Genomic DNA, 13941 nt, shown 5'->3' with positions numbered 1-13941 from the left:
ACAGAGGCAAACAACAGACACAAAAAGAACGCTTGGAATTTACAACACTTTACATGACTACGTAAAATGAAAGTATTGTTTCAAAACTTAGGTTCTCAAACCTAATTTGTTTAAACTCGGATAACAGGATATCTACTCTGGAATTGAGTATGATTCAAATATTTCGAAGTCGAGCCTAATTGGTTTGAATTTTGCATTTGTCGTAATGATTCACCTACACACTCGATTGGTACTGTTCATTGTCAATGTTTTGCACACACACACACACACACACACACACACACACATATATATATATATATATATATATATATATATATATATATATATATATATATATATATATATATATATATATATATATATATATATATGTTGGCATGTGTTACCGTACATAGCACGCAATAAAAATATAGATATAAACGGTCCTGCATCATTCTCGATGAAATATTCATTTTCCTGGTATTCACAAATTTGCTTCTTCCAAAGTAAAATGGCCAAAATAGACAACCAGCAGACGTGTAATTCTGTAATTTTATTGAACAACAAAAGAAGTTTTGACAATGACTTTTATAATCAGTTTCAAGGTTCACATCACAGTCATTATCCATGGACATTCGACTGGCGTATATACTTGCTTATAAGTCTAGTCCAAACGGTATTTCTTGAATCACACCTAATTTCTGCTTTGCTTATCCGTCTGATTATACTCCTCCTGGGAAGGATGCGTCATCAGAACACAATCTCTCATGAGCTAACTGAAGCCGTTGTCACATCCTACGCTGAAGTCTGGGAATAAATTTTGCTCTGCCTATCAGTGCATGTGCCATTGGAAAAGTGTAGAGATGTTTTGGTGTTTGTTTTGTATGTTCGTGTTCAAACCTATATCTATATTAATATATTTATCAGTATAAACATATTCTTGATGACAGCCTCTGAGTAGAGAAATCCATATAGTCTGCGGCATTTCTTGTTTCTACATGTGTTTGAAGCACGTGTTTTTAATTCCACACCAAGGAGTCAGGTGCTGCTTTCAGTAATGAGTTTTTGCAGAAGGACTGAAATTCCACAATGAATCATTGTCGCTAGTAGTAATAGGGGACGATATAGAGACAATGGGAACATACATTACAGAACCACCTCGGATGATATAGAGACAATGGGAATTTAACATGGGGAATTTTAACATGGGTGGGACTACAGAGGGTCAAAAAGTATTAGGACTGTCTAGGGACAGTAGGAATGGAACAGGGAGCTGACGTCAGAGATAACACAGATAACAGACAACTTATATAACACAAACAATTATACAACTAACTAAAACAAATTAGGCAAGAAAGCAACATATATAACAAAACAACTATACAACTAACTAAAACCATTTTTAGGCAAGAAAGCAAATCTTTTCGAGGCATATTAGTGGCCCCGAAAAGGGCCTTTGGGTTCTTCGATTTTCTCCAGTTCTTCCACCATTTCATCACTTTCTCAGTTATTCCTTTCTTCTTCTTTTTCTCTTTCTCTGGCATCCAGTCAGGATGGCCCATCGATCTAAATATCTCCTGCACCTTCATCCGGTTTTCATTTAGTCTGTCAAACACCTCTTTTTTCTTTCTGTTTTATTTGTCCTTTCTTTTCTTAGACCACCTCTCTTTTTACTTCTCATTAATTCTTCTGCTTTCTTTAGCTGTTCCAGCCCCCACTTCACAAAAGACCACTCTGTCCAATTCAATATGTCTTCTGAAAAAGACCTTACTTTCATCACATTATCAATGGTCTCATTCAAGGTGCCCACTCTCACGTATGCTGGTTGAATGAAGCCTCGTAACTTTTCTACTTCGTTCATGCCTTAGACCAGATCCCTGGCTACTTTCAGGCTCGTCACTTGACTTGTCACAAAGTCCTTGGTAACTGGATACCTCCACTCATATTGTAACCTTTCTACCACATAGGTGGCATCCACCATCCAGTACCACTTGTCCTTTAACTTGTTAAACAACTTTATGGTCATCTTCTTTTATTCTGTTTAGAATGGCGCGAGGTGAAGGAAAACATCACCTATACTCACTTAACATATTATCTACTATCCATACACACGAGAAGGAGAAAAACAAACCCTTACTATACTATCCAAATAACCATAATATACTATCCACACACGGGAAGGAGAAAAAACTAACTCTAAATATACATTCAATAACCCCAATATCTATTATCCACACACGGGAAGGAGAAAAAAGAAAACCAAACTATACTATCCACACACGAGAAGGACAAAACCAAACCCTTACTGTACTATCTACAAAACCATAATATACTATCCACATACGGGAAGGAGAAAAAAACAAAAACCATATATGCCATTGACAAAGAAGGGAAGGAAAAAAACCTACACAATCTACTATCAACACAAACGTACGCGAACGCTTACAAACCCCACAAATCTACTATCCACACAATCGTATGTTCACTTATACAAACATACACTCTACTTTCCACACAAGCGTATGTTCACTTATGCAAACACACATTCTACCATCCACACAAACGTATGAGCACTTATGCAAACACACATTCTACTATCCACACAAACGTACGTGAGCTCATACAAACACACACACGCACACACACACACACACAATCACATCAGTAAATGAGTGAGTGTTTATAATCACACTACTCATCATTCCCTCAAATTGGTAATTTGAATAGTCTCTTTCCTAGAATATTGGAAAAGCCATGAGAAGGGCTGTTTTTTATAACTCCAAATGCACCAGGCTAATGGATACATCTTCCGGGTCTGGCACCACAGACACATCTCCGGCTCCAATCCTGCTCCCAATTGATTCGTGTGGTTGGGAGCGCTGAGGGAGGCTGACTGGCTTCACTCTCTCAGTCATCACTTTGAGGGATAACGAAGACTTTCCTCCTTCTCCTGTTCTGCATACGTGAATGTTGCCTTCTTTCCTTCTGCGGTCGCTGCGCAATTTTTGGTCCCGGACCTCTATTTGTGGGACGACAGGCCTCTGTGCTGGTTGTGTCTGTGGTGTTGAAAGTGACTATGGAGGTGTCCTCACCATAGGCTGAACTTCACAGCTCTGTCTTAACATTAAGTGAGAAAAAATTGTTCTTTTCTTTTATCTTCTTCTTTCTTCTTCTTTTCTTTTACCTCCTCTTCTATCCTGGCTTCCTTTTGTATCGCCTACATAGCCAGTTCATCTAATAAACTCCTGGCATGCTCCAGGTGCATCTGGAGTTCCATCAGTTTTTCGAGTCTGCAAATCATTCTTCACAGTTGATGAATCAACAATGGGTAGCCAGACTGACGAGCGCTCCATTTATCCTTGTCAAGCACGGACGTGAAGGAAAACGTCCCCGTCACCAAAACTAAAATTGCCCATATCATTACCCCAAAACATGGATCGCGCAGACTTAAAAGAAACACACCCACTGTTTACTTACAAACATTAATTACAATCACAAACTTACTGACTATTTGACAAGCTACGGAAAACGAAGTGCTTATAGACATATTTCTAACAAAGTCAAACAAACGAAGTGCTTATAGACACACTTCTATTTTTTCTAACTTGCTAACATACCATTGTCATTTGAATTAGTATCTCTTTTCTAGAGTATTGGGTAGCCCTGAAAAGGTTTTTTTTTTGTGGGCGAGGAGCTATGGCAATATTTTATTGTCTAAGATTGCGTCCCCGTCTGGCGGGAGGCTTTCCCACATGATAGGTTCTGACACTTCGGAAAGAGGTGTCAACACGGCAGTCGACGAAACCTCTGGTTCCTGCTGCTACTGCTGTTGATGCTGATGCTCTCTCTGCTGTTACTGAAGTCTGTACTTCTCCGTCCATTCTTCTTTCTCCTTCTTGATTTTATCTCTGAAGAACTCTTCTATCAGGTCTTCGGTCACTTTCAACATTCTGACATTCTCTATCTCTGCAGGCTTCGGTATCAGACATTTCCTGACACGATCTAAATTCACGTAAGCTTCGTTCAACTTGGCTAGCCTTGATCACATCTTCATAGGAGGATGAATCAACAATGGATGGTCAGACTGAATTAATGAATAATAAAAGATTAAAGTCGCCTATGCAACATGTGCTTTTGCGACTGGTTAAGTCTCGAATGTCGAGAGTCTTAATTAGTCGGGGTTGTAGGTATGAACCTACAAACCTGTGTTCATGTGTGAATGTCACACTTCTTAATTAGTATGTCTGGAAGTGGCAAAGGTGGAAAGGTATCCAGGAAAAGGCGCACAAACCCAAACAAACAATTTTCAATCTGCCAACTAATAAGAGTGTTTTATTAAATTCAATTAGCATTACCATAGTTAACACCGAATATATCACCAAGTTAGAAAATCAACCAAAGGATTCAACTGCCAATCAGATTCCGGTTTACAAAATTGGTTCTCCCGCGTAAACGTACGAGCCGAGTTTTTCAATTTTCAATATGATTTAGTTTTCAGCAAGTTAGAAAATCAACTAGGGATTCAACTGCCAATCAAACTCGGGTTTACAAACCTGGTTCTCCCGCGAAATTGTACGAGCCGAGTTTTTTAATTTTCAATCCGATTTAGTTTTCAGCAATTTAGAAAATCAGCTAGGGATTCAACTGCCAATCAGATTAGGGTTTACAAACCTGGTTCTCTCGCGTAAAGGTGCGATCCGAGTTTTCAGTTTTCAATCCGTTTTACCTAGTGAAGTTGCAAAATCTACCAAGGGATTGAGATGCAGAGGAGTCGACTGCCAATCAGATTCAAGTTTACAAAAGTATAAGCATTTTCAATTTGGGTCAGATTTTAGTTGTACAACCGAACACAGAACTCTTGTAGCCCTGAAACGCCTTATTTTATTTCAAATCGAGCCCAGTTGTAGTAGTGGACAATAAATAAATCCAATAATGTGTAAGCCACCTCTGTAATTGTGTCAAATTGTTCGAGTTTCGGAATTTCCCTACATCTCAATCGTTCCAAAGAAATCTAGTACGTAGTGTACATTGTAATATCCTAAATGAAATTTTACTAATTATTATGTCTTAGCGACTTAAAAGAATATAGTTTTTGTAGTCATTGTTAGGCATAGTAAGTTGTTAGTTTAGAAGAGGTGGTAAGAAGGATCAGATTAGTTTTGTGGTTTTATCGAATCGTGATTTCAAGCCAAAGTGGAATCACTTTATAAATAGGCAATTTAAAGCCCTAAAAAAGTATATTTTTGCAGGCTAGTTAAAAGTTCCCCTGCTTCTTTAATTTTCGCCCCACTTCTCGTATCGTGTTTGATGGCATCTGGGAAATGGTAGCCATGTATCACTGCCAAGTAGATTGACTTTGCTGTGGCGTCAAGGAAGTGGCAATGCCTGACTCGGCACCGCCAAGGGCAATTATATGAGTTTCTCGCCCCAAAATGTCTTGGCCTGTTTGAAGCAAGACGTGTTTGCCTGCTCTCAAGAAAGCTTCTTTAGGATTTTGTTTGTTGATGTGACATTTTGGAGAAATTCTTTACCGTTCGTCAATGCGGCATCTTTCAAGGCGTGCAATCCTAGTGTCACCATCGGTGTCAACACAGGAGCCACCGAACGAAAGGCTGATGTCAACATATCATCTAAACCTTGTCCTCGCTGTCGATTGACTCCACGGTATATTGGATACTTGACGTACAATTCGTTAGAGAATCGTTTACAAACATGTTTCACCGTGACTTTTCCTTTGCAGAATGGAATATTTTGTCCCATCTCCTTTTATAGTAATGTTGACAGCGTCAAAATACGACTTACTGAGGGGTAAATAGTGAGGATGTACAAATTCGCGGTGAACGTGATAAGTAGTTCTACCTTTCCGGTCACTGACCGTGTTACTATCCACTTTGAAAGGAATGACACGCAGTAACGGTACTGAGGTGTGTCCACCACGTTATACTCCACCACATCGGAGTGGACAAAGATCGAATTGAGTCCTTCGTTCAGTTCTACAGAGGATCCAAAAGCCCTGTAAAAGTCCATATTACTGTTGATCTTTGGGCCAAAATTGTGTGCTACCATCTGTCGATGTCCATCCAAAATTTCAAACAAACTACCATTAAACCTGAGGGACAATGTGTCGGTATCCTGAACTTTTATCAATATGCGACGAGCAACTTTATGATACTCAATCTTAACACTTCTTTTGGCTCTGTTCAGGGCTTTACCAAAGGCTAACTCGAACGTGTCAGCAATGGTGCCCACTAAATTTTCACCAATAAAATAATAGCCTGACGAAATGTTCAACCTGTAGATGCTGAACGATGGATTGCTTACTGACTTTGTGTCACCTGAAAACCCGATTTTATTTATTTCTTCTTGCAATTGGGCGTTCAGGATTACGACCTGGAGAGTGTTTAGCTTTTCAGTGATGTTTTTGATTTGTGTAGGGTAAATCATTTCCACCAAAGCCACTTCCCAATGTGTTCCGTGATCTAATTGAATGGTCTGAGGTAATTTGGCCGTGTAAGAACACAAATGTCATTGGAAAACACCTCCATGGAACTGTTACTGGGTAAAGTTAAGTAAAATCGGTTGTTGTTGTTCAGACTTTCAGAGTTCTGCGGCTGTCCGAGGAGTCACTGGAAGTCAGAGGAGTGTCTCCGCCCAAAATGTTGTTGTTGTTGTTGGAGTGGTGATTGACGTTGGACGCAAGGCTTCCGTTGTTCCCGGAGGAGTATTTCAGTGAAGGATTTGCAAGAAGGTAACCGATGCAAATGCGTAATACAAATGTCTCCTTGTGTTGAAAACTCAAATTGGCAATGACCACACTGATGACACAATGCACTACAAAGATTTGGCAGAAAAAAGACAATTTGCATTTTAGGCACACGTTCTCCACACCACACCAACAAGGGTTGTTTTTGTAGATCTTGTAGAGAAGAACTGGTTGAAGGAGTGGTTACTGCAGTTGTAGCGGTAGCTGAGGTTGTGTGGAAGGGCATGAAGGTCACTTCTTTTTATAATCGATGACTTGCGAAGCGTCGATCCAAGAATCAAAACTGGGAAGATATCCTTTCCAACGCTCTTTCACTTCTTTGACACGACGTTTCCCCACTTTACGGGTTCTTTGTTCGAGAATGCTTTTGATGTTGTACACTTCGTCTTCTTTTTTGGTGACGCGTTGTAAGTCGGGCAAGTAAAACCTTCCTTTTACACTTCCCCGTTCACGCCTTCCAATTTATAGACGACAGGATGAAGACTACGCACTCGTCCAGTGACACGAAACAATTCAGTGGTCCATTTTGGTATGCAATCTTTGTCGAAAGTGCGTTTAGTTTTGCCAATGCGCACACAGTCTCATACTGCCAACACTCTACCTTTCTTGGGGACAGTCACCGTCGGGGACGTACCAAACAGGCGGTCACTTCGTTGTCGAGAGTCACTTCTTGGGGGGTGGGGGTGGGGGGCACGTCCTATGCTTCGACGGTACGATTGGTTGTACACTTCAACCAAGTGTTGTAAGACGTCGCTGTACTTGAGAGTGTTTTGATGCGTAATATATTTCCACATGCGTTCTTTCAAAGTGCGTTGAAAGCATTCCACGATGCTGGCTTTGGTTTCGTGATTCTCGGTGGTGAAAAAATGAATGTCTAGTTTTTTAATTCTATTTGGAAAGCTTGGTTCAGATATTCGGTGTCTTTGACAGTTTGCTATCAAAGAGGGTGACGACCTCTTTGTTTCAACTAACTCACTGCTCGATTTGGAAGTCAATGGCACGACCCAGGCAAAGTTGGAAAAGACGTCGATGACACAAAACAAATATTTGTAACCACATTTGTAGGTGGACAAATGAGAGACATTAGCTAAATCGGCTTGCCATTGATGATCCAAGCCCTCCACTCGAGTGTAACTTTGGAAAATTTTCGTCGAATTGTTTTATGTAAAGTGTACGTGCATTGTTCTTGTAACCATTGTTGCACTTGAGGTAAACCCAGACTTTTCAGTCGAGTTTTGGCAGCACGATACAATCTCTGAATTCCTCCGTAACCTGCAGGATGGGATGGATCGTAGTAAATGCTGGCTAACACCTTCTCCATTTTTTAATAAGTCACCCACTCTTCGCTGATGCTACTTTGGACGGGGCGAGATGGTGGTATGGAAACGGATTTACGTGTCCGATGTGCCACCGGAGTAGAATTCGAAGGTAATGGTGGAGGTGGTAATGTAATGGCTTTGGTCTTTTCTTCTTTTTTTACTCCTGGTTTCCCTTCTTTCTTTTCCACTTCTGTCGAAGGAGGAGTGGTCATCATCTTTTTAACCCAAGCTTTCAGTTCTTTTCGTTGGGGTGTGGGGGAAGGGGTCAATAAGGACGCTGAAATCTTAATAGGAATGGGACCTGCTGACTGTGTTTGAAAGACGTCTCTTACCTCTTTTTCCTCAGGCTTACGTGGGCTTGCATCTGTCTTTACCGCTGGGGGTGGTGGTCATAGTGGTGGTGGACTATTCATCTGGGTCTTAAAATCTTTCAGAGTGGGAAGAGCTCTTTCATTTAAAGCTTTCTGGTGAAAGAGTCGTAGTCATAGCAAGAGTTGAAAGTACTTATTCGATTTTTGTGTTTCGGACAAATCGTTGCGATCCATCAACGACTACAATTCGTGTTGTGACGGGGACACCTCGGTCAAATTCTGATTGGGAGGCAAATGTGGGGTTCGTTGTTCTTGCCAACGACGGTATTCCATCTATCGTTTATAAGGCAGTAAAACCAGTTTTTGTCCTTCCATTCGATTGAAATGGTCACATCTGAGATTTTTGAACTCCAGAGGTCCCTTTTATCTTCTTGGTCCTTTTTATCCTGCTCCCACGAGTCTTCCCAGCATTGTTCCCAATACTCCTTTCAGCAAGAAGTCTAACAACAGGGGCAATATTGGTTTCTGGGGTGTGTGTGACATCTTTGGGTGTTCAGGAGTACAAAAACACTGAATCCCATTCTTTACCTCAGGCCTTTTTATACTGGAACGCGTCGCCACTGATTGTCTTTACGACGTATCAACTTGATGACAGACATCACGAATCGTGGATGGGTTCGCAACGGACTAAATCAGGACAGTTCTTGATTGGACAAATCCAGTAAACTCTGTAACATGCCCGATCTCTCTTGGACTTTGATTTTGGGAGCAGATACTTTGTTAGCAGCTGCCACTGCAAGTAAAGAGGAGGAGGGTGTCACCGCTGGAGGAGAAGCTCTTGGAGACGTCGGTTTCCATTGTTTCATCACCTGAGGAAGAACGGGGTTTAAATTGGATTTGGTAGGCATCCCCATCAACAGAGAAGAGTGAGAACCTGAGGCTACTGGAGACGTGATCACGTCACTGCAGGTTGTGGTTTGCGAATGTAATTTTGCGTCCTGGTCGAAGTACCTCTCTTGCGAGTAGAAGCTGTTTTATAAGGGCTTTTCTTTTTATGAGGAGTTTTCTTTTTCTTTCTGTGTGGGCTTTTCTTTTTCTGAGGTTGTGACCTGGTCTTGACACCGTTGCTCTTTTTCTTCTCTGGGCTTCGTTTCGATTTTTTGGGAGTGGCTTTTTTCTTGGGGATCCCATTTTAAGAGGGAGCGAATGATGACAACTCCTAGTGAACCGCTCCCTCCAGGTTTCAAAATGATTTGCTTTTTGGTTTGAGTGTCGATGCGGATAGCGGCCAGTTGTGTCAAGTCTACTTTGTTTCTGTCAAAAATGTGTTTGGTCTGATTAAGAATGTGAATGATGTCTTGCAGTAAATGACGTGCTGTCACCGTAAACCATCGTAAGACTTCTTTGAGACTGGCTTCTAAGACACGAGCACGTATTTGTGGATTTTGTTCTCGACTGATGCCGTACAAGGTAAGAATCAATTTGACGGGACGTATAATTGACAGGCCCTTCGTCTTCATACCAGGCTTCTTTCAAAGGATCTATCCCTCCGTGTTCCATGAACAGTTCTCGAAATTTTCCACAGCAACGCCGTAAAATGTCCACCTAGGGACGAAAATACTTTAACATTTCTTCATGAAAGTCGAAGGTGACTGAGTCGTGAGTCTGGTACCAAGCGTAGAAAGCTTCTCTTTGTTCGGTACGCATGTTGTCGGGGTCGAAGTCTTGAGCCTCAGGCAAATGGGGTAGAACTGTGTGTTTATTGGCTTCGATATTGAAAAAGTGCGGAAAGTAGCCTTTGGCCATTTGTCATTCCAAACATTTTAGGTATCCGACTCAAAGGCATGGCCAAGTAGCTCATCGAATCTTTAAACTTCACTTGACCCACCTGCATGGAAATGATTTTGGCTGCTCCGTCCAAAGTCACTTTTGTTCCATTCGGTGCCTTGTTCCGTATAGTATCTCAAAAGAAACTGTCCATCGTAACCAGATAAATTGTGGACAATCACCGTGGCATAGCGATGACAATCTCTGTATCCATCTTGAATGCACTTCTCGCACGCTCAATGAGCCACGCAGAAATTAAGAATGTGAATGCCAGTCTTGTTTGGAATGGCATTTTTGAATTGACGCAAGTCCACGATTTGGCGAAAAATGTGACATCGTTTCTTTCCTCGACATACGTGTACCTTGGCACTATTGGTACGTATGTCTTGTCCCCAACAAGGGCACAATCTCAGCCGTTGACAAGCAGTTTTATGCTGTGAACCTTGTGTCTTCCGATGTTGTAGGTAACAGGCAGGGCTGATAAAAGTACTCTGACAAGCAAGGCAATCGTGGTTGTCCTTCGTCTAGACATGGTTAAGTGGCCAAACATCCCTCACGTTTTGATCCACAATGATATGATTGTTTTGCTCTCGATTGTTGTAGCCATAGTCACATTTCTCGCAGTAATAACCGTATCCCAAGAATGATGTGATACTGGTGATGGCATCGAAATGTTCATCGTGGTAATAGATGTGAATGTATTTTCCGTCTTTGAAATCTTTGCCTCGAAACAACAGAGGTCCGCGCACTTCTTGAGGGTGCATTTTCAAGGTGTAGCGTGCAGCTAGGACATCTTGCAATTTTTGCTTTTCAGGAATGCTACAGGGTGTGTCTTTGGATAGCCCTGCTTGCTGTAACAGGAGTTCTGCTTCACCTTGTTGTTTGGCTCGGTTCGATTTGCAAATGTTCTCCCAGTCTCTTTTCCGTTCACTATTCCAATAACACTTTTCTGCGTTGTCCGGTCCCTTTGGGTAGAAATACGTGGGTCATGAACAGTGTCGCTTTTCCATCGGTGATGTGAAACTTGTCGTTGGATTTTGCACGTGTTGAATCTTGTCGGTGACTTTGTAAGGTGTAAATTATGCTGGGCTACTAAACTCGATAAAAACTGGGGATTTAAATTGTCGTAATGAATGGAAAGTCTCAATCGATCGCCTTCTTTGGCTTCAAATTGTCGTTTCAGTGTGGTTAACAAAGAATCCCAAACATCGGTGAAAATGCCGTCTGCTTTCTCCAATGGTACGTCAGGCTTGAAATCTTTCAACTTCGTCGTGTACGTGTAAGCCTTTTTTCTAAATTTTTTAGAGGAGCGCTTTTCCGTCTCTCGAATGTGATAGTACTTTTCAGGGTTTACTAATGCGGGTGAACTTTGGCTAGGTGTTGACTCTCTGGGTCTGGATTCTGGTTCACTCATGTTATCTTAAAAATTACTGGCATGAATTTGTGTCAGGACTTCAGCTACCGTACGAGGCGATAAATTACATTTCTGCCTCTTACTTTCTTTTCCTTTCTCCGTGACATGGTGAGATCGTTTCATCTTGACTGCACAAAGTCAAATGACTATATTTTAAACGTTATGGGTCACTTTATATCCATGCCAAACCAGTGTATATATTAATGGTGTTTGTCTTCCCTTCCAATATTCATTTGACTCTCAAACCGAGCAGAACGATTGAAGAGCCCACACAGATAAAACTTCTGATCAGAGCTTTGCGAGGTGTCAATACAATATTCTTCAGACAAATCGACGGTCTATTCTCCTCCTTTTGAGATAAAAATGAAGATACTTGCTATATGTAAGTCAAGATATATGTTATCATTGTCAAGAGAAAGGTCATTGGTCTTCAGAATGCCCTATAAACCAACAGGAGCAAGAGGAAGAGAGGGGTTCCAAACAGGAAGAAGAAGAGGCATCCTCCCCAAAGGATAAACCTAGACACGTGCAGAAAAATGAAAAAGAGAAGAAAAGAGGAGGAGGAGAAAGTGAGGAAGAAGAGGAAGCAAAATTGTGAAATTGAAGAAGTTCAAAAAACGGAAACAGTGGAGTAAAGACACAGAAGAAGTGAATGCACATTTTAAAGTGTTGTGTTGTAAATTGGATTGTAAAATTGTACCAGAATAGACCAGGCAGGAAACGTGTCTCTTGGTTTTGAATTTTTAGAATATTGACCTACACTGACACATTCACACACACACACACACACACACACACACACACACACACACACACACACACACGTACATCATGTGTTGTGACATATTCCGTGTTGTGGAAAAGAAGTAGAAGGCGGTGAAGGTACTGGTACGGAAACAAATTATTGCGAAGAAGAAAGAAAATCGACTAAATCCCAATTAAAATCGACCTCTTCTGGAAGTAGGCCTGTGTTGACTTTGGTAGCCACTGCAATACCATCGCTTCTCGTCTCCATGGCCGGTGCACCCCAGTTCATTGTCTTTTTAGTTTCGTTCATGTTTGAAAACTGTGTCGCATGGATTGAGTGGGTACAAATGCTGGCGCATCTATATAGGGAATGTGGCGTGAATGTGCGCTCTCTTCGGATTGGAAGACATATTCCGTGTTGTGACTGAATTTTGTATCGCGTGTTTGGATTGGTGAATAAACTCAATCCGTTTCGATCCGCACTTACACCATAAATAACCTCAGTTACCTGTATTCCCTTCACCTGTTCTTTTCACAAGATGTGGATGAACGTCTGATCGTCTACTCTCGAATCGTCAATGCTGTTCCGTACGTACTTACCCATGTATTTCTAATCATCATTGGCAATTATCAGGATCACGGATACGAGCGTTTGGAAAAGAACAATTTCTGTGGGGAGACAAGGCTGTCTGAAGAGAGTTCTCATCTACGGACCAGTAGTCAGAAGAAGTTTGAGGAAGAGAAGAAGACCTATGATGTGCCCTTTATGTTAATGGACTAATGTTAACAAAAAGTCAGAGGTCCTTTTCAGGGCCACTCATTTGCCTCGAAAAGATTTGCTTTCTTGGCTAAAAATGTTTTTAATTAGTTGTATAGTTGTTTTTGTTATATGTTTTCTGTTGTAGATATGCCTCGAAAAGATTTGCTTTGTTGCCTAAATTTTGTTTTAGTTAGTTGTATAATTGTTTATGTTGTATAAGTTGTCTGTTTTCTGTGTTATCTCTGTCTCCGTCCCGTTAGTCCCGTTCCCGCCAAGTGTTCCTGGATTGCTCAACCCCGCTCTTTATTCCGATTGAGGTCAGCCCCTTGCTACATTGTTGCTAATCGCCAGTACCGTGACGTCACCTCCCTGTTCCATTCCTATTGTCCCTAGAGAGTCCCAACACTTTTTTGTCAATCTATTGTCCCACCCATGTTAAAATTTCCCATGTTAAATTCTCATTGTCCCTATATCGTCCGGGGGGTGGGGTGGGTTCTGTAATGTATTTTCCCGTAGTCCCTATATCGTCCCCTATTACTACTGTCTCTATATTTTTAAAGTTTCAACTATGATAAAGTCTCTTTTCACGAAAATCTTATTCCCACTATCAATCAATGATTACCAGCCAAACCCATATAAACCATTTTTTTATGTTTTCCCTTTTATATGCTGATTCCCATTCTTGTATATCATTGGTACCGCGAGTCGACAACTACCGATAATTCAGTTTGTGCACAACTGTAGCTTTGATCAAGTTACCTCCCTTGTACCAAATGTTTGCAGACGAGCAACTTGACATGTTTAAAACTAGTGTACAG

The sequence above is a fragment of the Sinohyriopsis cumingii genome, chromosome 2, assembly GCF_028554795.1.
Source record: "Sinohyriopsis cumingii isolate HCF-2022 chromosome 2, ASM2855479v2, whole genome shotgun sequence".
Taxonomy (NCBI): Eukaryota; Metazoa; Mollusca; class Bivalvia; order Unionida; family Unionidae; genus Sinohyriopsis; species Sinohyriopsis cumingii.
Note: the sequence above shows the minus strand (reverse complement) of the source record.